General features: G+C 40.3%; 2 pseudogenes; both read left to right on the forward strand.

The window, feature by feature from the left end:
- Window positions 1–1178: 1178 nt before the first annotated feature.
- Window positions 1179–20346, forward strand: LOC147421586 (uncharacterized; annotated as a pseudogene).
- Window positions 1743–2822, forward strand: LOC147421587 (uncharacterized; annotated as a pseudogene).
- Window positions 20347–22987: the final 2641 nt, after the last annotated feature.

Here is a 22987-nt window from a genome sequence, read left to right on the forward strand (position 1 = left end):
TTACCTACCTACAAAATTTTGGGTGCCTGGCCACGTACCTAGGTTTTTTTCGAGCGATGAGATTCGATGGCCATGGGGGACGATGGGGGACCCACAACAGGAGCATGATCGATGAGAGACCATGATCGATATAAGACGATGATCGATGTTTGAGAGACGATGTTTGAGAAACAATGACAATTCCACGAAGCAATGACGAACATCACTTTTGACTTGTTGATGGCGTTCTTGAAATGTAGAAGGACCCCCTAAAACCCCCGTGCTGCATTTTAGTTGAAGCACCTTTAGTTTTGCTTAGCCCTATGAGGCTCAAATCATTTTTTCGCAGGGCCCTCTAATAGCACCATTAGAGGGTCTATGGGGGAGCCTAAGCAGCACCCAAACCTCCTCTCTATATGGATAATGGCACGTCACACCATAGAGGGGATTGATGATGAGGCTTGCCAGGGCCGTTGGATTGTAACAGCAGGTAAATTCAGGTGGGGTAAAGCTTCCAGCGGGGGAATGGAGGCGCATAATAAGGGAATTTGAAAGCTCTGCGGGCGAATAACAGCGAGGCAAGATTTACACTGCACAGGTGACAACGACATTGGGGATTGCAATGTGGCCTCCCTCTGCTCCTGCCTTTACGTTCTTCTCTCTCGTCATAGCTCTGCGCAGGTAACGAGTAGCGTTTCCACTTCATCAAGCATTGTCATATAACACTTAGGCTCAATTGAGTGAGGCAGCCTGAATTTACCTGCCGGTTTTCCCCCTTCTATTCGTGGGCTAGGCCCTGGCGAATCCTGCTTCCTTGCGAACCCAAATTTACAGAACTGCACCTTCACTGCCTCATTCATAGAACTTTTCAAGCTTTTCCTTTGCTTAAGGTTGATTGAGCACGGGAAAGATATTCATTTAAAAACCTTAAGAAAAGGGTCACATGCTCCGAGGAGAGGAGGGCCACACGAGAGGGAGCCGGTGGACCGTGGATTGCATTGAAGCCGTCGTCAAGCTCAACCTTAGGTGTGCTTGTCAAAAGATCTTCAAATTGCAAGAGGATGACAACCCGCAAAGCTCCACGACGGTCTAACTTGAGCATGTGCTTACAAAAAGCCTCAGTACCGGAAAATATTGGAGCTATGAAGATGGCATCAAAGGGCACGTCTAATCGTGCTTGTAAAGCAAAACGAAGTCTCATGAAGAGGAGAGGCGAGTCTTCCTCTTCGCATTCACAACGAGATAGGGGTGCATACGAAACAGAGGTCATGGTATGATCAACACACCTCTTCTTGCATCTACATTTTTGAGAGAAGGATCTTTGTGAAATATGATGTGATTGAATTGATCCTTTTTTGGTTTTGTGTATATATTGGAGAGAAGAGAGAGAGAGAGAGAGAGAGAGAGAGAGAGAGAGAGAGAGAGACTGATAATGTCCAAACAAAGCAACTCTTCGTTGAGTAGTTTAGGAAAAGAGATTGGGGCTCTTGTCCGCTATTGTTCGAGTAGACGAAACCTGTCCAAAGTGAAATAGAGCATGGGAGAAACGTGTTGAACTTATCCACCATATCAAAGAGCGCCATGTCTTATCGTTGACGTTCCTCATAGAGCAACGGGGAGACCAAAGGGTAGTCAAAAGCTCGAATTGGTTAATGGATCACGGTCCCATAGGCAAGCCAAAATGCAGTTTCAAAGCATCGAGACTCGCATAAAACTTGCCCCAAAGAAGCATTTAAATATCTCAATGCAAATGGTGAGAAGAGATGGCGCTTAAGCTCTTCCTTCCAAAAGATGGTATACGAAGAATGGTTTGCAAACCATGTGCAAGAGGAGATGACAAAGTGGAAGAGTGACATGCCAACTCGAGTTACGAAGATGAAAACAAATATTGCAAAAAGGATACGAGAGGATGGTAAGAGATGCTCTCATTCTTTGCTTCAATGCTTTCATAATTGCATCTTATGTACAAAATTCAGAGCTTAAGACTATTTGCATGCTTAAATGTCTCTCTAGTCAAGAAAATACAAGAATAACAAACATGAGGAAGAAGAAGAAAAGGAGATGGAATTAGAACACACTCTCTCACCTACTAAGAGTATGGAGAGTGAAGATAAATATACATCACAAATGGAGGATGAGGAACATCCCCTAACCATAACTCCGGTAATTTACAAAGTATTGCTTGTTTTATTACTTTGTAACCATAAATTGTCACGGCTTTATTTTCAATTTTTAACTTTTTTGATTTCTTTTCTTTCTATTCCATTAAGAAAAATGAGGTGATCATGTCGCCAATGAAAAATGTTAAAGGCAAAATCCAAACACATATAGACATTTCTTCTCCAAGTGGGAGTACTTATGTGCATTACCTCTTGATGGGTTCAAACACGGCACGGTACGCCCTCTTCCATATAATGGCTTATTTATTTTTTGCCATAGTATGTAATGAGTGACCTATCTTAATAGGTTTTTTGAGGGTATCCCCATCCAATTGTGCTCATCAAGATATCTACTTGAGATAACAATATATGATCATAAACTTGCAAGTGAAATAACAAGGGAGAGGGCAAGTTCACGTGCACCCATTTTCTTTTTCATGTAAGTCTAGTGTTGCTTGTTAGAGTTGATTTTTGATTGAAATATGGTTTACGGATATGTAGCATAATAAGGCCATGACCTTGTAGGTGGATGGAGCATATTTTTGAAGAGGAACTCTCAATCATGTTTGGTTCATTGATAGCTTGTGGTTGTCTTTTGTTCAAACCTTGCCTAGTAAGAATGCAATGCAAAACTACTTTGGTAGAGTTGACCTTTCCAACCGCATGTTCATTTTTTTTGTCTGATTGTGGATGAGTATGGAGATGCTAGTAATGTATGAATTATTCGTATGTGTTTACCTCAACTTTTACATATATTGTGCAAATGTCTTTTGATAGAGGCCATTGGACGCTTGCTGTAGTTTTCAATCACTACAAGAGGTTGTGTGCTCTTGTGACATTGTTAGCGACGGAAATACATTGGGTTTTTATAACCCCCGACGATTATAGCGACGTTTATAGCGACGTCCGAGAGGAAAAAAATTTGGTGACAGGGCATCCATCAACCATATTGAATGTTTCATTAATCGATTCATCTTTGAAACAAAGTGAAAAGGTAGATATAGACCCAAAATAGTCACCCACAAGACAATATAACCATTAACCCCATCATCCATAGTACGTATTGTTTGCAAAATAAGATACAAAACTGACAAGCGTGAATTGATGAAAGTAAATCAATGACAATTGTACACATCATAGGCAAAATCACTTGATTGTCGAACTTTGCAAATGTAATAGTTACAACACCATTGTCATTATTGAAAAAATATACATGGTTTTCAAAAAGACGTATAAAAGTCGTCTCATGATACATAAGCTATGACAAAAAGAAACTAATGCTCTCTAGCTACGGCTAGATTGACCTTGTCTAATCAGACGTCTCATCGGGTCCAAGCGACATATCTGTCAGATTCTGCAAAATAAAACAGTAAAACAGCTTTTTGTAAGTATAAACATATAGCGACGTTTATAAAACAATACAACAAATAGAAAAGAGTAAACCCTAATACTAACCATACCGCCACTAGAACTCAGAATGTCCATCAGGGCGTTTAAGCCCTTCCTACCTGCATACTCGCGCTCGTACGGTGTGGGATCACGTCCTGTCATCGACCACTGTCAAAACATACAAAGAATCCATTATGTTAGAATTTAAAAACCCATAAACCCTAAACTATCAAAATAAAGAGAAATGCGAAAACAATTACAAAATCGGCCTCAAATGATGCCCACCCGCCGCTCCCCAAGTGGTGTGAGCTCCCTGCCTCTACTCGCTCTCTGGCTGCCTCCTTTTGTTGCTTCCACTTGTAGGGATTCTCGCGCGCTGCTTTCTTCGCATTCTTCCAATCTTCTTTGGCCAGCCAATCTGGTATGTTCCACCCATGCTTGATTGTTTTTTGCACTTTGGAACGCTTGTGCTTGCATTATTCGCGCATTCGAACCTTCATCACGTCTTCATTGAAGCGCTCATCCCGTGTTGGGACGGGAAACTCGTAGTGAAGCATGTTGATGACTCTGTCTTTTAAATCATTTGGTACTTCACTCCAGGTGTTTAGTATGTAGTGTCTAAACACCTGAGAGCAAAGACCGCGCATGCATGAAATCACCTTCTTGCCTTCATCATCCAAGATGATGCCGCCGCTGAAGTCAATGGAGTAAGGCAAGCCCTCTCGTCACTGACGCGTGAGCCTGGGTGTCCCAACAGGAGTCTCTAGCGACGTGTCAACAGGGGTACGGACGTCATGTGTCTCCACTGAAGTCTGAGCCCCAAAGCGAGGAGTGTCCACTGGAGTGACTACTGGAGGAGTAGCTAGTGGTGTGTAGCCGCTAGGAACGGCAGTAAACCATGCAAAACCTGGTGTCGATGGCGATGTCATGGATGGTGTCGGGGTAGGCAAAGAAGGGGAGGGTAAAGAGCCTCATTGAACAAGAGGCGGCATTAGGGGAATTTTGAGGTCACTTTTGTGCCCTGTAAGAATATGTAGAGAGAGAATATATACTTCATTTTAAAAATAGTGAAATGTTTGTAAAAAGGTGAGTTTGCGTCCTTTTTACCTCCACCGAAACATGTCATTGTCAAATCTTTCTAGGATCTTTCGTATTCTAAAAAATACTCCCTCCAAAACTAACGAAAACGTCAGTTCTGGCCCAAAATTCAAAATTTCCAAAAGTTGAAACAAACCTTTTCTGTGTCGTCTTCTTCCTCGTATCTGCACAGCTTTTTCCTATAGTACTATCTCTAACAAATACTGTTAACAGACTTCCATGAGGAAGAGAAGAAGCTTATACCATCTACACATTGAGCTAAATGAAGAATATTGTCCAGTGCGCAAGAGAAACAAATGTGCAGAGGTGTCCTCGTCCATATTTGAAGCAATGCGGCAAGATCAAAAAAATCACATTGATCTCTGGACTGATGGAAGATTGTATCCAGTGGACCCAATGACAAAGAGCACTCCCCCATTCTCAAATTGTTCATCTTTGATAAAATTTGTGGGTGATGGTCAAAGAGGGTTGCTGGGTTATACATAGAGTCTTGCGGCAGAGAGAGATATTCTTAAGTTAGAAGATCATTTGACCAAACAAATGATAAATACTCTTAAACAACAACTTGAGGAATGTAAAGAGAGCAACGAAAAGCTACAAACTCAGCTCAAACAAGCTAGAAGCAAGAATACAATGTTAGGAAACAGACAAAGAGAAAAGAAGTTAAAGAACATTGAAGCCTTGAGACGTGGTGGAGGAGGTTGCAGCAGGAGAATCAGAGCAGCAAGGTATTGTTATTTTATATGATTCTGCTTATGTTAGGTTGTTAATCTTTTTGTTAGGTTGTTATGCTTATTTTATATGATTCTGCTTATGTTAGGTTGTTAATCTTTTTGTTAAGTTGTATTGTGATTCTGCTCCACATTATTATGCTTATGTTATTGTTATTATGCTATTGTTCTTTATTAAATGATTAATATTCAGTTAACTTTAATTTAGTTTGTTTATTTTGTTGGTGTCATTTGGACAATAATCAGTTAATTTTGTACCTTTTGATTTAGGACTTTGCTACAACCAAACTCTGCATCAAACATGGAAATGGCAGCTAAACATTATTGTGATGTTTTACCTCTCAAGGTTGCCAAAAAGATTTTCACAGAGAAGAAGTTTAAAAAGGCAAAGGAGCAGTGGATTGAGGGATTTTTGCAGAGCTCTTGCTTGGACAAGGAGGATGTGCAATATACTATGGATAAGGTAGGCATTAGCAGAGATGGTTATAGCAAGCTGTTCAGAAATATGAAGTCAAGGTTAAAGCAATGTAAGGTTAGGTCCTCTTTGCTTCCAAAGCCATCCATTGTGCAGCAGGCAAGGAAAAAGATCAATGAGAGGATAATGGAGATGTTGGGTGAGCCTCACCACATTCATGGTACCTATCATGGTAAAAAGAGGGATCTTCAATTTGATGAGTTCAATAATATTTTCCTTGACTTGAAGACACTTCAGAAGGAAATGATCAGATTCTATGAGCTGGAGCATACAGAAGCAAATGGTGTTGTCAGTTTTGTGATAAAGCTTGATGAATGTGAGATTGTTAAGAACAGAAAAATTGAGAGGATTTCCATAACTTTAATGAACAGAGCATTGAAACCGAAGGATACCAAGTACTTCAGCGTGCAATCGGAGAAGAATGTCTGGTGGCTAGGTGCTTTTGAAGTAGAGAGTGAAGACTTTGATGTTCTGGATTGGGTTTTCCATCAAACAACAATACCCGAAGTCATTAATGCACAAGAATTAGGGGAAGAGCTTGAAGTTGAAGGGTTTGGAAGTTACAGGGTGGAATGGCACATGGGAGGAGACCTTAAAACCCTTAAATGTATGTACAATGTCTCCAAAGGAGCTATGGAAAAGAGCCCTTGTCTGTATTGTATGGCATCAGCAAAAGAATGTAATCCTGCAAATTGGAACAAAGCACCCAATAGGCATACTCAAGATCCAAACTTCAAAGCAGTTTTAAATATTCCACTTGCTAATGTCCACATATGCACTCTGCATGCTCTTTGCAGAATTGTGGAGAAAATTGTACATCTCTATGTGGGGTTTGCCTGGAAGTTACAGCCAAAAGCAGCTAGAGATGCTTCAATCAAATGTATTGAAACGGTTTTATCAGAAATTGGCCTTCACAGTGGTAAGGTTAAGATTGAAACAGACCTGAAGAGGTCTTCAAATGGAAACAATGTGCCTAGAAAGGTATCTGTTGGTGGTGTGAAGGCCAGAGCTTTCCTAGGGTTTCATGGCAAACTAGGAAAGGTAAATGCCAAGAAGGGTTCATCCAATGTGAAGTATAACCAGTGGAAAGCTCTCCACAATGCCATCAAAGATTATGGTCTTGAAGGTACATCAAGAAACAAAAAGGAAGAGGTATGGGAATCACTAGACAAAGTATTTTCCTACTATGATAAGACATCCTGGGGAAAAAATGATATGCCAAATTTCAAGAAAGTGCTCAATAACTTCAGAAGTGCAATGAAAGATGCTTGGGATCAGAAATTCACACATTACATGGTAAGTTTTTTATTCCTTTTTAATATGTACATACTTTTAGTTTGGAAGCATATGATTAATCTCATACTTACTAATTATTGACACACGTTTACTTTGCCAGCATATAATTTACAATCACACTCCCTGGTTTGTAAAGAGATGGGGCTCCATGTCCATATGGTCTACACAAGGCATGGAGAAATCCCATTATCAAGCAAGAACCAAGTTTTTCAAGCATACAAGACATGGAGGAGGTGCAGTGAAGGCAAATAGCTTGCTTGAGGTTTTCCAATGGTTCTATAGATAAATATGGCATAGAACCAGATCAAAAATGACAAAGAAAGCACTACTGAACTCAAATTTAGCAAATGCCTTACACAGGAACAAGCAGAAAAGACAAAATTCATATAATAGTTCATCTGCAAATGAAAAATTCTTACAATGGCTAGCTACAAGAGAGAGACAAGGTAGAAAGTGGGCCAAAGTACAGGTATGAGCAAAGTCAGTCTTTTGATGAAGGTACATCAACTTCACCCCTAAACTTCAGAAACTTCTGCTTATTGTATCCTATCATTTGTCTCTTGAGGTCCCCAGAGTGGGCAAGCACATAGGATGCCATTGTTGCAAAATAACCAGCTCTAGAACCAGTAAGGCCAGGGAAGAATCCAAAAATTCTGATGGCTTCCTCCTTTTCCACCAATATTAACTTCTCTAACCCTGGAGGAAGCTGATATGAACCAACAACCTTTGTAAGTGCTTTAATTGCAAGCATTGGCAGCAATGGTTCTCTTGTAAACTTGTTATGGAATATAATGACAGTCTCTTTGTTGAGCTTCCCAATAAAGTGTCCCAAGGTCTGGAACCCTTCCCCCTGCCAAGGAATTTGTCTGTGTCTAGTATTTCAATCTGCAAAAATATGTCTTGGTTAATTGTTCAGCACATTAATAAGACAGGGCAAAATGGTCATTAACATACCTTAGGAGACTCATCCTCCTCAAACAAGGCAGGTTCCCATATATCAATGGATCTAGTTGGCCTTGCTTCATAATCTCTGGTCTTTTCCTCTCCCATATGCTCTATTTTAAGCCTTTTCTGGATCTCATTGAACTCCTCTTCAAAAGGTACACCCTGTTGCTCATATCTCAGAACAATGTCCTGCACATGCTTTCCAACACTTGAGCTGTCAATAAAATTTTCTGCCTCTGTGTCCAAGACTGCTAAGAGGCAAGGTGAGTAATCAATAAATCCTATGTCATTAGATCCCCACTCAGCCAAAACTGCCAAAGCATAATCTTCCCTTAGATCAAAAAGATGCTGAATGTCATTCAGCAAAACATATTCCTTTTTGTTAACTTTGTATGTGGGAAATGTTGCTGTGCAATGCAAAGGATCAACATCTTCATCCTCAATGTCAACATTCTCCACTTTAGTGATGTTTTCTGCTTTAAATTTTGCAATGTCCAGCATCTCAGTGCTTTGTAGCTTCTCTTCCTCTTCATGGAACTCCATCTCTATCTCCTCTTTCTCCTGGTCCTCCTCAGCCTGGGAAATCTGCTTTGGAATCTCTTTGCCCTCTGGTGTTGGGAGTACACTGAAGAAAATGATAAGTCCAAGGTCATAATCTACCAACTGGCAATGCATATTACCATGAAATTTGCAAGGCTTTATGATCTTTTGCCAGTCTGGATGAAGGCTTGACCACTTCTTTGCAATACCTGTCCTTGACAAGCTACCTGCTTTGCATATATCAACAAAATGAACATGATTGTCAAGCTTGTGATCTCTGATCAATTCTGTATATATCTCTTTCAAGTCACTAATTTGTGTAGAGAAGCCATCCACAAGTGCTTGAAGATCAAAGGCAGCATTAAAAATCTGTTTGACACTTTGAAATCTTGTAATTTCATTAACTTTGTAAAGAAAAGACATCAGCCTATCATCAGCGGTCTCTTGTATATCCTCTGTATCCATTATGACAATCCACAAATTCTCAGCTGAAAAAGAGAAAAGAGAAGTCTATCAAGACATTAACCACCCTTCTTTATATCAAGTCTACAAACAAATTAAAAGCATAAAATTGTCAAGCAAATTAGGCGCACAAATTAAGCGCAAGCAAAAAAGAATTACATAAAATTGTGACATGCTATGTTTGTCACTTGCTATGCGAACTTTGAGAAGTTAAGAGAAACTCGTCACTCACTAACAACGCGCACAGAGTGACACTTGGTACGCGATTTCCTATTGCTAGGAAGAGGTTGACGTCCACCAAAATCGCGCACGGGTGTCGCGGTGTGTTGCTTGGAGGGTTGGAGGCTTAAATTCGAAGCCTTGTGAATGACAATAAGCGAATCAACGGGTTGGGTAGGTTCCTTTTATGGGCAAAAACGCTGCCTCGGGAAGTGTGCAAATCCGTTGCCGCCTCGAAGTTTGGTCCAACGGCTAGTTTTTATGCGCCTAGGGACTTGCGCCATGCACCCTATATAAACATCCTCAGAGCCCAAACTAAGCGCATTTTGAAGGAGGTATTGAAGGAGGTCCACAACCCAAAACTTTGAGCGCTTTGAGCTTCACACCGTGCGCGATATTCGTAAGTGAGAATACTTTGCCTCCTTTGTCATTTCGCGTACCGAGTTTCAAAGCAATGTGTTCCACTATGTCCACATATGTGATCATGTTTACGATGTGTACCGCAATGTGTGCCATTATTTTCACCATGCGTACAATATGTGTCTCAAGATGTTTAAGAGGTTTTCACCGCTTGGGATTCCCGTCACCCCGTGCGCGAATTTGGTAAGTGGGAGGACTGTGCTCCCTTTGAAATTTCGCGTACGAAGTGTCACCGTATCTATGTAATGCTCCATCACATCGTGCGCGATCACCGTTAGTGTTAGGACATTGGTCCCTTTGTGATTTCGCGTACGGGGTGTCATCGCAATGTGTTCCACTATGTACGGAAATGTGTGCCACTAAATATACATTTTGAAGGAGGTTTTGAAAGAGGAAACTTCGAGCGCTTTGACCGTCACACCGTGCGCGATATTCGTAAGTGAGAAGACTTTGCCTCCTTTGTCATTTCGCTTACCGAGTTTTCAAGCAATGTGTTCCACTATGTCCACACATGTGATCATGTTTACGATGTGTACCGCATGTGTGACATTATTTTCACCATGCGTACAATATGTGTCTCAAGATGTTTAAGAGATTATCACCGCTTGGGTCTCCCGTCACCCCGTGCGCGAATTTGGTATGTGGGAGGACTGTGCTCCCTTCGCAATTTCGCGTACGAAGTGTCACCGTATCTGTGTAATGCTCCATCACCCCGTGCGCGACCACCGTTAGTGTGAGGACATTGGTCCCTTTGTGATTTCGCCTACGGGTTGTCACTGCAATGTGTTCCACTATGTACGGAAATGTGTGCCACTAAATATACATCGTTTACTTTTTTTTACTAATGTTTGTTGTGTAACAATCATTCCTATCCCTTTTGAAGATGGCAAGGACCAAGAAGACTGCAAGGAAGGTTGATAAGCCGGTTGATAAGCCTCTATCCGAAGATGAAAAAGAAGCTCAGCCTAGCAAAGCTTTAGCTGGTACTTCAAAACCAAAGGAGAGCACATCTCAGAGGAAGGACCCTAAACCAAGTACACCTGACCCTCAACCAAGCAAAAGAAAGACTACACATTAGAGGAAAGCTTTCAAGCCAGTGCAGCTTAAGCCTCTCCTTACAAAGAGAAAGTTCAAGCAGGGGGTCAAATGTCTAAGAGAGATAAGGAAGGCCATAAAGGCCATCAATCTTGCAATTCCCAAACTGCCCTTCCAAAGACTATGCAGACAAGTTGCAGAGGAGTACAAGATTGACATGAGGTGGACTAGAAGTGCATTAGCATGTATCCAAGAGGCTTCTGAGGACTTTATGATTGAGCTTTTCCAAGATGCCTATATCTGTGCAGCTCATGCCCATAGGGTTACTTTGATGGACAAAGACATGATCACCCTCAGGAGGCTGAGATACAGGTTTTCAAGAATGTTGGAGCCTGTCCCTATGCATGATATTAAGGCCTTTAATATTCTCAACATTCCTCCATGGAGGAAGCCCAAGGAGCCTGAAGTAGGAGTAGTTGATATTACTGAAGAAGAGGAAAAGGAAAGGAAAAAGAGAGCAAAGGAAGACAAGGAAATTGCAGAGAGAAAGGAGCTTGACCTGTTGGAACCTCAACTAGTGCCCCTCTTGAGGAGTGTCAATCCTACTGGTTTTGTTGTCGCTCTATTCAGTGAGGAGGATCCTAGGGAGGATTACAATTCACTTGACTCTGAGACCTTGGAAATTCTCAAGGACTGGACCAAGGAGATCAATTCTCCACTCCTTATCACATGCCTCAGGTTGTTTTTGTTTTCCTATGTATTTTTGTTTATAGCAAGAACTCTTTATATAACAATATCTTGTATCAGGTTAATGATGCATACATATGAGCCAGACCTTCAAAAAAAGGTGGAATTTTTAGACCCTTCTATCTCCCACTTTCTCAGGACAGAGACAAATATTAGAGAGCTCACAAAGTGGTTGATTCATGTGGACTTGGAAATCTATGAAATTTTCTTGATTCCTTATCATGAGAGGTAAGTTTCCTACCTACACCTTGTGAAGAGAATTTACTAATTCATGTTAGAAGGCTAACTGAGGCTTGTTTTTATAGCTCACAATGGAGTTTAATTGCAATTGATATTGTGAAAAGAAAATGCTACTTTGTCAATTCTCTTGCTGGAGTACATGGTCAAGCAAAATTGTAAGTATAGTAGCAGACACATTTTGTAAACCAAAAGCAGAACCTCAAGCACATACTTTTAATAAAGAATTTTGGACAGTGTTGCTACAAGATTTATAGAGACACTGGAGAATTGTCCACCCATGCCAAAGATGCTGACTGAAATCCAATTTTCAGTTGTGAAGGTTGGAATTCTTTATACTTTGTTCACTTCAATGGATTATCCTCAAATATTTTTTCCCATAAATACATGTAATGAGTTGCAGGTTCCAATCCAGCCTGAAAGCCATTCATGTGGATGGAGGGTAGTGACGAATGCCAAGCTCCTCTTGGACTTCATATACTGCAATGACAATTAGAATATAGAAGTATAGCATATTTCATATTTGCTAGCTGTATTTTTTCTCATTTTATTGTTCCTAAAACTTGCTTTCTATTGCCTTGTATAGATCAACAGAGAGTGCTATAGTGAGAACCATGTATGGTTGACAAGAGCAAAGATTATCAAGTATATGATTGAAGCAAATGGACGACTGCAAGAGGTATTTAAAGATGATGATGCTGAAGAGCTAGAAAAGGCAAAGGGGAAAGCAAAACTAGAAGAGGCAAAGGGGAAAGCAAAGCTAGAAAAGGCAAATGGGAAAGCAAAGCTAGAAAAGGCAAAGGGAAGTGAAGAGGATGAAGAGAGTGGTGAGCAGGAAAAGGAAAGTGAAGAGATGGATGATAAGAGAAAGAGGAAGCAGCCCTCAAGCCCTCCTGCCAAAGAGCCCACAAGAAAATCTCCCAGGACAAAAGAGCCCACTGCAAAAGCACCAACCCCTAGGGACAGGAAAACTCCTGGCAGAAAACTATTCTAGCTTTTTGTAGCCCACTTGTATCAAGCTTCCCACTTGTATCCAATTGTCTATTCTATAGCCCTTTGTATCAAGATTTTTGTATCAAGCTTGTATCGAGATTTTTGCAGCCCACTTGTATCAAGCTTCCCACTTGTATCTAATTGTAGCCCACTTGTATCAAGCTTCCCACTTGTATCAAGCTTCCCACTTGTATCCAATTGTCTATTCTATAGCCCACTTGTATCCAATTGTCTATGTAATTGCAAATATTTGAAATTGAATACATTTTGATCACCTTGTTTTAAGACTCTGTTACAAAATCAAATCATTGATGTTTGGAAAAGTTGCATTTCAATAACAAAATAAAGATCCTTTTAGATCTTTATTTCAATAAGATCCTTACAGGTCATGTGATACAAAACAAGATCCTTGCAGGTCATGTGATACAAAACAAGATCCTTGCAGGTCATGTGTTACAAAATTGCCTTAAAGGATGTTCAAGGCACCAAATGTACAATGTCATCCAAGATGTCCTTGCACTGTAGCCTCTTTTCATTCCTTTTTGATACCTACAAAAACAGCCCAAGTTAAATAAAGAACCAATAAGAGAACAAGAGACTTTTAGGGATAACAGTTACCTTTCCACCATTTATTTGAAAGCAGAATGTTGTGGGCAGTTCAATTTCATCATTTTGCAGGTCCAATCTCAATTGATGTAAGCTACACATGCCTCTTATCTTTACAATTGATAGATGCTCATTGTTTACCCATATATCAATGTCTTCTATTGGGCTGTCAATGAAGTCCTCCATGTCTTGATCAAGTGGAGTTAGTTGACCACCAACATAGTGCCATCTTCTGTAATAAAATGACATAATGAAGTTTTGTGTCCCTATCATGTATTTGCAAGCAATTGAGCCAGCTTGCACATTACAAGTGATTCCATTCACTGTTTTGGTGTTCCAACCTCATCCACAAATTCAAGTACATTTGCTGAGTCTAAAGTCTTCACTGAAAACATTGTTCTAGATTTTCTGACTTCAGCATTAGAGAAGAAGTCTACAAAAACTGTAATGGGCATGAATATAGAAATTCTACTCTGTTTGCTTGCTATGTTTGCTTTCAAACACTTTTGAATCTCACAAAACAGTTTGCACCTGTAGCCCTCACTTGTATTTGAGCTAGGGAGTGACCATTCTCCACTTTTGAAATCAGGCAAGTCTAGCTTAGTTGTGGCTCCAAGTTCTCCAGTCCTTCTAGGTGGAACATAATAATGGTCAAAGAAGAATATTCCATTCTCTGCCAATGAACCCTTAGTCCTTCCCTTGTATATTTCTTCACCAATTGATCCATGACACACATCCAGAATATTTATAACACATTCTACTGGCTGCCATTCCATAATGTTTGAAGGATACAAATCTGTACAACAAATAACCTTATACAACATGCATTACAAATAAGAATTTAAGTTAAGAGACTTACAGTTTGGTCTATGTAATGGCAAAGCAGAACTCTCTGAGTTAATATGCAGATCTTTATGCATGTACACATGCTGCACCAGCACCTCTTTGATTGATTTTTTGTTGTCGCCAAAGCTGAAATCTTTAACAATGCCCTTCCATCCCGCCAAGAAAGAGTTTTTGGTGGAGGACTTTATTCTCTTGTTTTGTTGCATCAGTATCCACGTTCCTTTGTGTATCGTTATTGGAATCCATTCTCCATTTTGATCAGTCGTGTTGTAAGTGACAATGGCTTCAATGGAAGTTCTTGGTCGTTTTGATCGTGATGAAGATTCCATGGTGAAAAAATAAATGAGCAGAGAAGTCTAGTCTGAGTTCAAGAGAAGAATAAGCAGAATGTGCAAAAAACGGTTCAAATCTAGAAAAGATCATGAGATAGAATCCAAACGTTGTTTTATGATGACGACGTGCAAAATGAAAACAATATAATATGAGAAGTATGTCTTTCTAAAAGCGACAGCTATTGAATGCCTTTGCACTTTTACTTGTTTACATTGCTATTTACCAGCTCAAAGTTGCGGTAAAGATAGAATATTTGCTTTTTTTGTGAGTTTTCAAAAATAGAGGTTCCGTAACGGAAGCTCTTCAACCATTGGTTGAGACCACTCTCTCTCTCTACACGCTAAAAGGCACAAAAATGACCTCAAAATTCCCCTAATGGTGTCGAAGCATCAGTGGCGGCATCCCCACAACAACCGCCACCGCCACCACTAGAGCGGGTTGATCGGGTGAAAGAGACGGTAAGAAGCAATAGTAGTGCTTCTTAGTGTCTCTTTTACCACTAAATCTAGTTGATCGGGTGAAAGAGACGCTAAGTAAGCAGTAGTAGTGCTTCTTAGCGTCTCTTTCACCCAATCAATTAGATGTAGCGGTGAGACGAGTTGCATCTATGAGCAGAGACATATCACTCCCTTCGTGATTTCATCTTCAGTCTCCATCACACCCGGAGTGCAGTGCTCGTCGTCCCTACTTGTGAGAACATACCTAGAGCATACGTACCTGGAGTGGACGCAAAGACCATTAAATACAATGACGCAATGACACATATAAATAGAAATGGACAAAAAGCCACGTGAACACAATATATATTATAAAACGGAGCGAAATTGTTCAAAACGGAGAATCGTACAAGAATCCCAACTATCTCTTTCTTTTTTTACGTAGAACTTGAAGGTGCTTGTAGCTTTGGAATGTTCAAAGTCTAGCAGCAACAGAACGCTTTCTTCTTCTATTCAACTTGAGTGATGGAAGAGGCAAGTCGATAACTCAAAATTTTCAATCGAAAGAGAGAGAGAGAGAGAGAGAGAGAGAGAGAGAGAGAGAGAGAGAGAGCGCACACAATCAAATCTTGTTGTGATTGCACATGGTAGCCTTCATACGTCCGTACACTACGAGGGGCTACCTCTATGCGGTACCACCAGTTTGATGCAGACTTTGTAGGATGAAATATCACCTGCCAGAGCCACATAACTTACATGAGAGGCTTCCAAGCACATTAATTCTAAAATGGGATGTTAACTATTTACATACTTACTTGTTCACAATGCTCGGGTAGTACGAAAGTGTCTCTTAGGTCAGTCCATTTCTTAGTTGAATCCACCTCAAGAAAACCAGACTCTCCTCTACGCAGAGTAGCGTTGCGACCCTCCATGATTATCTTGAACCATTGCACGTCGAACAAGTCGACAAAAAATCCTCTATAATCGATCCTCAAAATCTCTTGTAGCGTGCCGAAGTAAGTGAATTCCGCCACCACAGGATCTATATCAGAGGACCGTCGTCAACTAGACTGTTCAAATTTTGCCATGATTTCACAACCTTGAGTAAAACGCTTTGTGTCGATCCATTCCACCCTAAAATGTCGATCTTTACACGTGACTCTGATACCAGCCAACCTTCTGCCATGCTACCCTCCGGATGTGCCTTCTAACGCACATATCCCTTGAGCGTTTTCATGAAACATTCTAAAAAGAACATCCATCTGGAATGTACTATGCCAGCTATTTCCACCTCATCAACTATGTGAACAAGAAGATGCACCTGAATGGTTAGCATGGTAGTAGGAAAATGTTTCTCAAACATGCACACAACCTCCGCAGCATTTAGTTTGGTGAATGGTATGGAGTCTACGTTGATCTCCTTTTGTGAGATCCATTGCACCAACTTCGCAAGTTTGTAGATTGTGTTACGGACGTCAAGAGACAAACATCCCTCAATGGAAATCGGTAAAATAAACTGCAAAACACGTGCAGCAATGATATTAAAGTCCACACACGAATTTGTTACACAATTCCCACTATGAACATACTTGACACATTTTATGCTAGTCGTGTGACTTCAAACTGGTAAGCTTTCCTTCTTTAGTAAAACACGTTCGGAGCAAGTGCATTAGGCCAGTGGGGGTCCGCAAAGATTGAATGGTCTCTTTTACTTTACGTTCTTGGGCTCTTGTGAAAATCCATGGTGCTTTAGGGAGTTTTATCAACCCATCGGATGCTGTTTGCGGCCAATATTGCTCCATACGATTCACATTTCTAAGGTCAACCCTGGCTCCCAAAGTATCTTTCTTGCCGGTCAGATGGTCCCATAGTAGATTACGCACGTCTATTGGTTGCAAGATTGCTACTTGTTGGCCAGCGTCAAAGTCCGACGAGTTATAATTGGCAACAACTCAATCTATAATAGATGGATCAAACTCCCCAAATTCGCGAACGTGCAAAGAAACGCGTATTGTCCGTCGCACAGCATGCTTGCATTGATTACAAGGACATAAGATCCTCATTGAGAGATAGGTGTTTCGGTTGGACGGCCCCACATCCTCGTCACTACTCATAATGAGGGTAAAAATCTTATAACCTGGACAAAAAATTTAATCTTCTATTGGCATTCTTCGTCTTTTATCTCTCTCTCTCCCTCTCTCTCTCTTTGTTCACACTGTAAACTACCTCACATTCTCTAGTCATGTCCAATCCCCGCACACCTCGGTCTATAGGTGCACGGAGATTAGAACCACCGGGTTATAATCTCGTCTTTATTGGTCAATGCCTATATTTGTGGGTACAAGAAATCTACACACCCACGTCTACATGATAGTGAATGTAGTGGACAAAACCCCTTTGCCTCTTCTCTAGCTGTAGCATTTGACAGCATCTTAACATCTTTTCACAGTAGATCTTTTCACCGTTCGTCTAACTCTAATTTTTTTACCGTAATCTCGAAGGTAGACTCTAATATAAAAACTCAATTCAAAATCTTATTTTAAATCTAACCTAATTGAACATGTGGTGATTCGCTCCATTGAAGGGTAAAAGACACACCAATGGGGCTACTAGCTCTGTAGATGTGAATGGGCCTCACATATACAAATACTTCAATGCAAGAGTTTAATACTCTCACCTCTCCACCCCGTCGATCCATGACCCAGGTGATGGGACAAAATCCTCCTCGAAGTTGGCCCAGCCGCCACTCCCCAGGTGAAGGGATAATACCCTCTTGATGCAAACTCTTGCTGCGTCACTTTGCTATCACCACCTGTCTGGATTGGTCGTCCTCTCCTTCCTGATATCCATCCCCTCCACTCCTCTCTCAGCTCTAGCATCTTTGCATCTGACCTCCGATGCTTCATGTAGTCGCGCATGCGTCTCCTCATCCAGGCGTCGTCAAATGTATTCTCCAAAGAGGGAACTAGAAACGATCGATGCAGCGTCGCAATAAGATAATCCTTAGAGGCTTTATCCTGATCCCTCCAAGAGACCCTAACAACCTACAGTGTGTCAAAAAACCTGTTTACACAACTGTTGTATGTGACCCATCACTTGCTTCCCCTCAGGGGTCATAATGGTCTCATCGGACATATGATTGATGAGGTAGGCGTATCACTTTGGCATGTCCCTCCCGTGAACTATAGCAACCCTGTCCAATGAATGCTCATCATCCAGGTCTCTAGGTGACCCCGACGCAGTGTTCGGGTCACTCCTTAGCAAATCTGACGCAGTGGCCGGGAGACCACTCTCAAATGCGTAGGCAATATAATCCTTCGGTGTACTCAAAATAAACCTAAATCTAATCTAATCTAACCTAAATAAACCTAAATCTAAATCTAACCTTATCTTAAACGATAAAAAGAGAAAAATGGTATAACCTTTCTATCACCCAAGTGTGGTAGATTGGTTATGTCATTTCCCTTTTCAATAATAGGTAAATAATGTAAATAAACCTAAATCTAATCTAATATAACGTAAATAAACATAAATCTAATATAATATAATGTAAATAAACCTAAATCTAATCAAACGTAAATCTAACTAAAAATAAACCTAAAACTAATCTAACGTAAGTCTGCATCTAACCTAATCTTTAACGTCTTTTGGGATAGTTTCCTACGACGTTAAAACTCTCTTCTTCTCGTGTGTGTGTGTGTGTGGGTGTGTGTGTGCCAATAAAAAGAGAAAAATGGTATAACCTTTCTATCACCTAAGTGTGGTAGATTGGTTATGCCATTTCCCTCTTGAATAACAGGTCTTGAGTTCAACTCCTCGTCGGCTAGATCTTTAAGGTCTCTTGAATTAGTTTCCTACGACATTAAATTAAACTCTGTTCTTTTCAGGTGTGTGTGTGTGGGTCTGTGTGCACGCCAATAAAAGAAGAAAATGGTATAACTTTTCTATCACCCAAGTGTGATAGATTGGTTATGCCATTTTCCTCATGAATAACAGGTCTTGAGTTCAACTCCTCGTCGACTAGATCTTTAAGGTCTCTTGGGATAGTTTCCTAAGACGTTAAGACTCTCTTCTTCTTCTTCTTCTTCTTCTTCTTCTTCTTCTTCTTCTTCTCCTCTCTCTCTCTCTCTCTCTCTTTTCCTCTCTCAATGTGTGTGTGCTTTTTTTATTTATGCATGTGTGTGTGCATTTTTGTTTATGCATGTGCTCTCTCTCTCTCTCTCTCTCTCTCTCTCTCTCTCTCTCTCTCTCTTTTCCTCTCTCAATGTGTGTGTGCATTCTTTGTTTATGCATGTGTGTGTGCGTTTTTTGTTTATGCATGTGCTCTCTCTCTCTCTCTCTCTCTCTCTCTCTAAAACACAATGTGTGTGTGTGTGAGAGAGAGAGAGGGAGAGAGAAAGAGGGGAAGGGAACATGAGAGTGAGGAGAGGGAAGGAGCATACCTGGCTCTCCTTCCTCTCCTCGTGTGTGTGTGTGTGTGTGTGTGTGTGTGTGTGTGTGTGTGTGTGTGTGTGTGTGTGTGGAGAAGAAAGTGGAGAAGAAAGAGAGAGAGAGGGAGAGCGCGTGTTACCTTTGCTTGCTTGAGCGCGCACTGAAAACTCAGATCTGAGATCTGAGTTTTTGGACGCTCTCAGTTATTCTTTTTACCCGTGACGGCGTCGCTATAGGCGTCGCAATGACGTCGCTAAGTTACTTATAACTTAGCGATGCCTATAGCGACGCCGTGGGTTTTCACATTTGAGCGTCGCACTGCGAGCATCGTTAATATTAAGTACCTCGTGTAGTGAATTTCCATGTACACATGTGTCTCGCTTACAAAAAGACAAGAGTGCAATTTTGTTCTTTGACTCTCTTGCCTTGCAAGAAATTGATCGATATACTATCCCCTTAAGGAGGTATGTGTAGTTCTCCTCTACATTGTTGTCGTGTCGGTGTGGAGATTAAATAAGATAGTGATATTTTACATTTTCAGAGTTTTATAGTATTTTGGACCTAAACACCGTATCCAGTTTTTAGAAAAGAGCTTTTAAATTTAAAAAATTGTCATGTTAGAACAATGGAGGTACATGGGGTATTGTGTTGAGAAAAAAATTAATGATTTGGCTTCTATACAAGTTTTGTAAGTGGTGTTTTTTTCTTTTTGTTTAGATGCCAAGGCAAGCAAATACTAACAATTGTGGGTACTACATTATGCTTGTCATGAAGTTACTCATAAAAGGTGGTGTGAATAATCGCACACCGAAAAAGTAGGTAAGTATATCGTGAGCTTGTGCTTTTGGTGATACTTATTACTAGAATGGATTATGATTCTAAAATGTGTCAATCACTTTAAAAAATTTGCAGTTCACTTCATGATGGTTCTCTCATGCATCCATGGAGACGCTCAATCTGGAGCTTAGTGCTTGGACATAGCGTGATGCTTCGTAGATCACCTAGCTAGTAGCAAGCCATCGCAATGATCTATGGTTTTTTTTCTTTGATGAACAACAATTCAAGACTAGGTATCTTTTTTGAGGGATATGTACATATTTATGCGTCTTTTGAAGATATGTATACGTATTTATGCATCTTTTTTGTATGACTACATTAAAGGGTGCTAATAAGAAGATTTGGTTTATTCCATGGTTTATGCTTTGGTCTCTTCATTAAGGCTTTTGTAGGTGTGGTTTAGTAGTGGTGTAAAGAATGCACAATGTTGTAATCAAGCTAGTGTATGGTTTTGTACGTGGCATTTGTAAGATCCCCAATTTTTAGGTCTCTTTTAAAAAATAGGAAAATACGTTTCAATATTCATTTTGTCAAATTTTTATTTAAGATGCTTGATTGGCAGTATTGGAAGGTTGTAAAGTAAATAGAAAATTCATCCCCATGTTCCAGTAGATTAGACGGACGTTTGGTTCAGTTTTAGAAAAAAACCGTTATTTTTAGTTTACTCACGTTTTTTATGCTTTTAGGTGTTTTTTTGCAAAAAGCAGGGCCGGATCCTTAATCTATATGTTTCAGGGAAGGCATGATTCACTTTTGTAAAAATCTGCTTTTTAAGTGCTTTTCACGCTATTTTTAGCTTTTCATGATTTTTAGTGCTTTTTAGTGAAAAGCGAGTCCGCTTTCTTATTCCAGTGGACAAGGAAAACCTGTGCTTTAATTTTAGAAACTTTTGCTTCTTTTCGTACTTTTCGGCGTTTTTTAAAAGCAATGTGCTTTTTATGATGACCTAAATATAAAAATATTAATTTTACTCTCCGTCAGATTTTTAAAAATGATCACCGAAGCAAAAACGAGGCCAAACGGAATTTTTACGAGAATTATTTTTATAAAAAGAGGTACCGTAAATACGCCAGGACAGTACAAAAAAGTCGTAATTATGTATGGACATTACGGTGCGGCATAGTCTAGCTAAGGTTCCATTAGTTGGCCATATACTGTTTAATTGGTCAGTTTTACTGTAAAAATTGGATGATAAGTGGGAAAGTTGATCACCAAAAAGCAAAGGCTTGTTTTTAGCAAAGTTCCCAAAAGCAAGAAGCTAGTCGTGGCTCAAAAACTAGTGCTACCTTTTGGCTTGAGCATCGCTCTGGCTTGCTGCACTTGCCCATAAATTGCCGGTTAGTGCTCATTTCTCAGTGCCGTCAGTTGCGTCTACTACCGCAAGGCTATACGTATCTATTATACGGAGTGGTGTAAGCTCTTCATCACCATCTCCATAAGCTCTTCTCTCGAGAAGAAGAAGAAGAAGAAGAAACAGGACATTCTCTCTCTACTTGCTTACTATCTTGTCTCTCGTTTCACGGTGTACACGCTCTTCAAAAGCTCTTGTGCTGAATACCTCTCCGTAGTTCTCATCACCGCTCCGTTGCGGCAAAGGAGGAATCCATTCGACAACCCCTGATTGATTCTAAATCACGGTGAGAAGCTCTAAACTCATAGCCATCAACTCTCTCTCTCTCTCTCTCTCTCTCTCTCTCTCTCTCTCTCTCTCTCTCTCTCTCTCTCTCTCTCTCTCTCTCTCTCTCTCTCTCTCTCTCTGTCGATTTTTTTGAGTAGTCACCCTCTCGGTGATTGTTTTTTCGTTTACTAGTGGATGTATGGATTAATTGAGTACGTATGAAGTTGCACCATGATTATTTCATTTTGTTTAACACCCTGATTTATGCACATGATGCGTTTATGATCACGTATGTGCATAAAAAACGCTTTTACTTTCACGTCATAGAGGCGGTAGGAATACTGTTTCGGCTATAACTCAAAAACCGTCATGAATCAGCATGAACCATTTATACGAGAGATAAAACACATCATTTAGAACCTTTTCTCTCTTTGGTGTCACGTGAAAATCACGTACGAGCTAAGAGCTATGGTCAAAAAATAGCCTGCTGCCCACTACACAAACCAATTTTTTCGACTCCAGGCTCCTTGGAGAACCACAATATAGAATTTTACCGAGTGGGCAAACTTACTTAACCAATTTAAAATCTTGATAAAAATTTATGATAAATGTATTTAGGTCTCCGTTATCACCTCAAGAATGCAAGTTTTTAATCATTCCATAACCGGTTTGACCTACACGTATAGGGATGCTACCAAGGAGGGGTACCATATGACGTCATGAGTTAATCGAGTCGCTTATGTATGATTTTATTTTATTTTTGGTGAGTTGATTTCAGTTATTAGGTGCCCATAAAATTATGTGAGGGTATATGGTTAGTCGACCCGAACCGCATAGGCAAATATGATTAAACTGGCTTTCTTTTTGGGTTACCATTTATTGTGTGAGTATCATATGGGTAAACATATGTGATAGAGTGTTAGTATATATTATGGATCTAAGCTTGATGCATTGGTTTGAGGTCAAATACTTTCAACTGCATGTTATGCGTGCTCCCAAAAATGTCAAGAAAGTTGTTTTTGCATATGCATATATGTGTAAGTTATGGTTTATGGTTGACCCAAAGGTCGGAGTTGTTTTGCATCATGTTTATGGTGATGGAATGTGATCATATGATGTATGAAACCTTATGGATTGATGTGGATGCCTCATGT

Source organism: Adiantum capillus-veneris, chromosome 27 (genome assembly GCF_014529385.1).
Source record: "Adiantum capillus-veneris isolate H3 chromosome 27, ASM1452938v2, whole genome shotgun sequence".
NCBI classification, from domain to species: Eukaryota; Viridiplantae; Streptophyta; class Polypodiopsida; order Polypodiales; family Pteridaceae; genus Adiantum; species Adiantum capillus-veneris.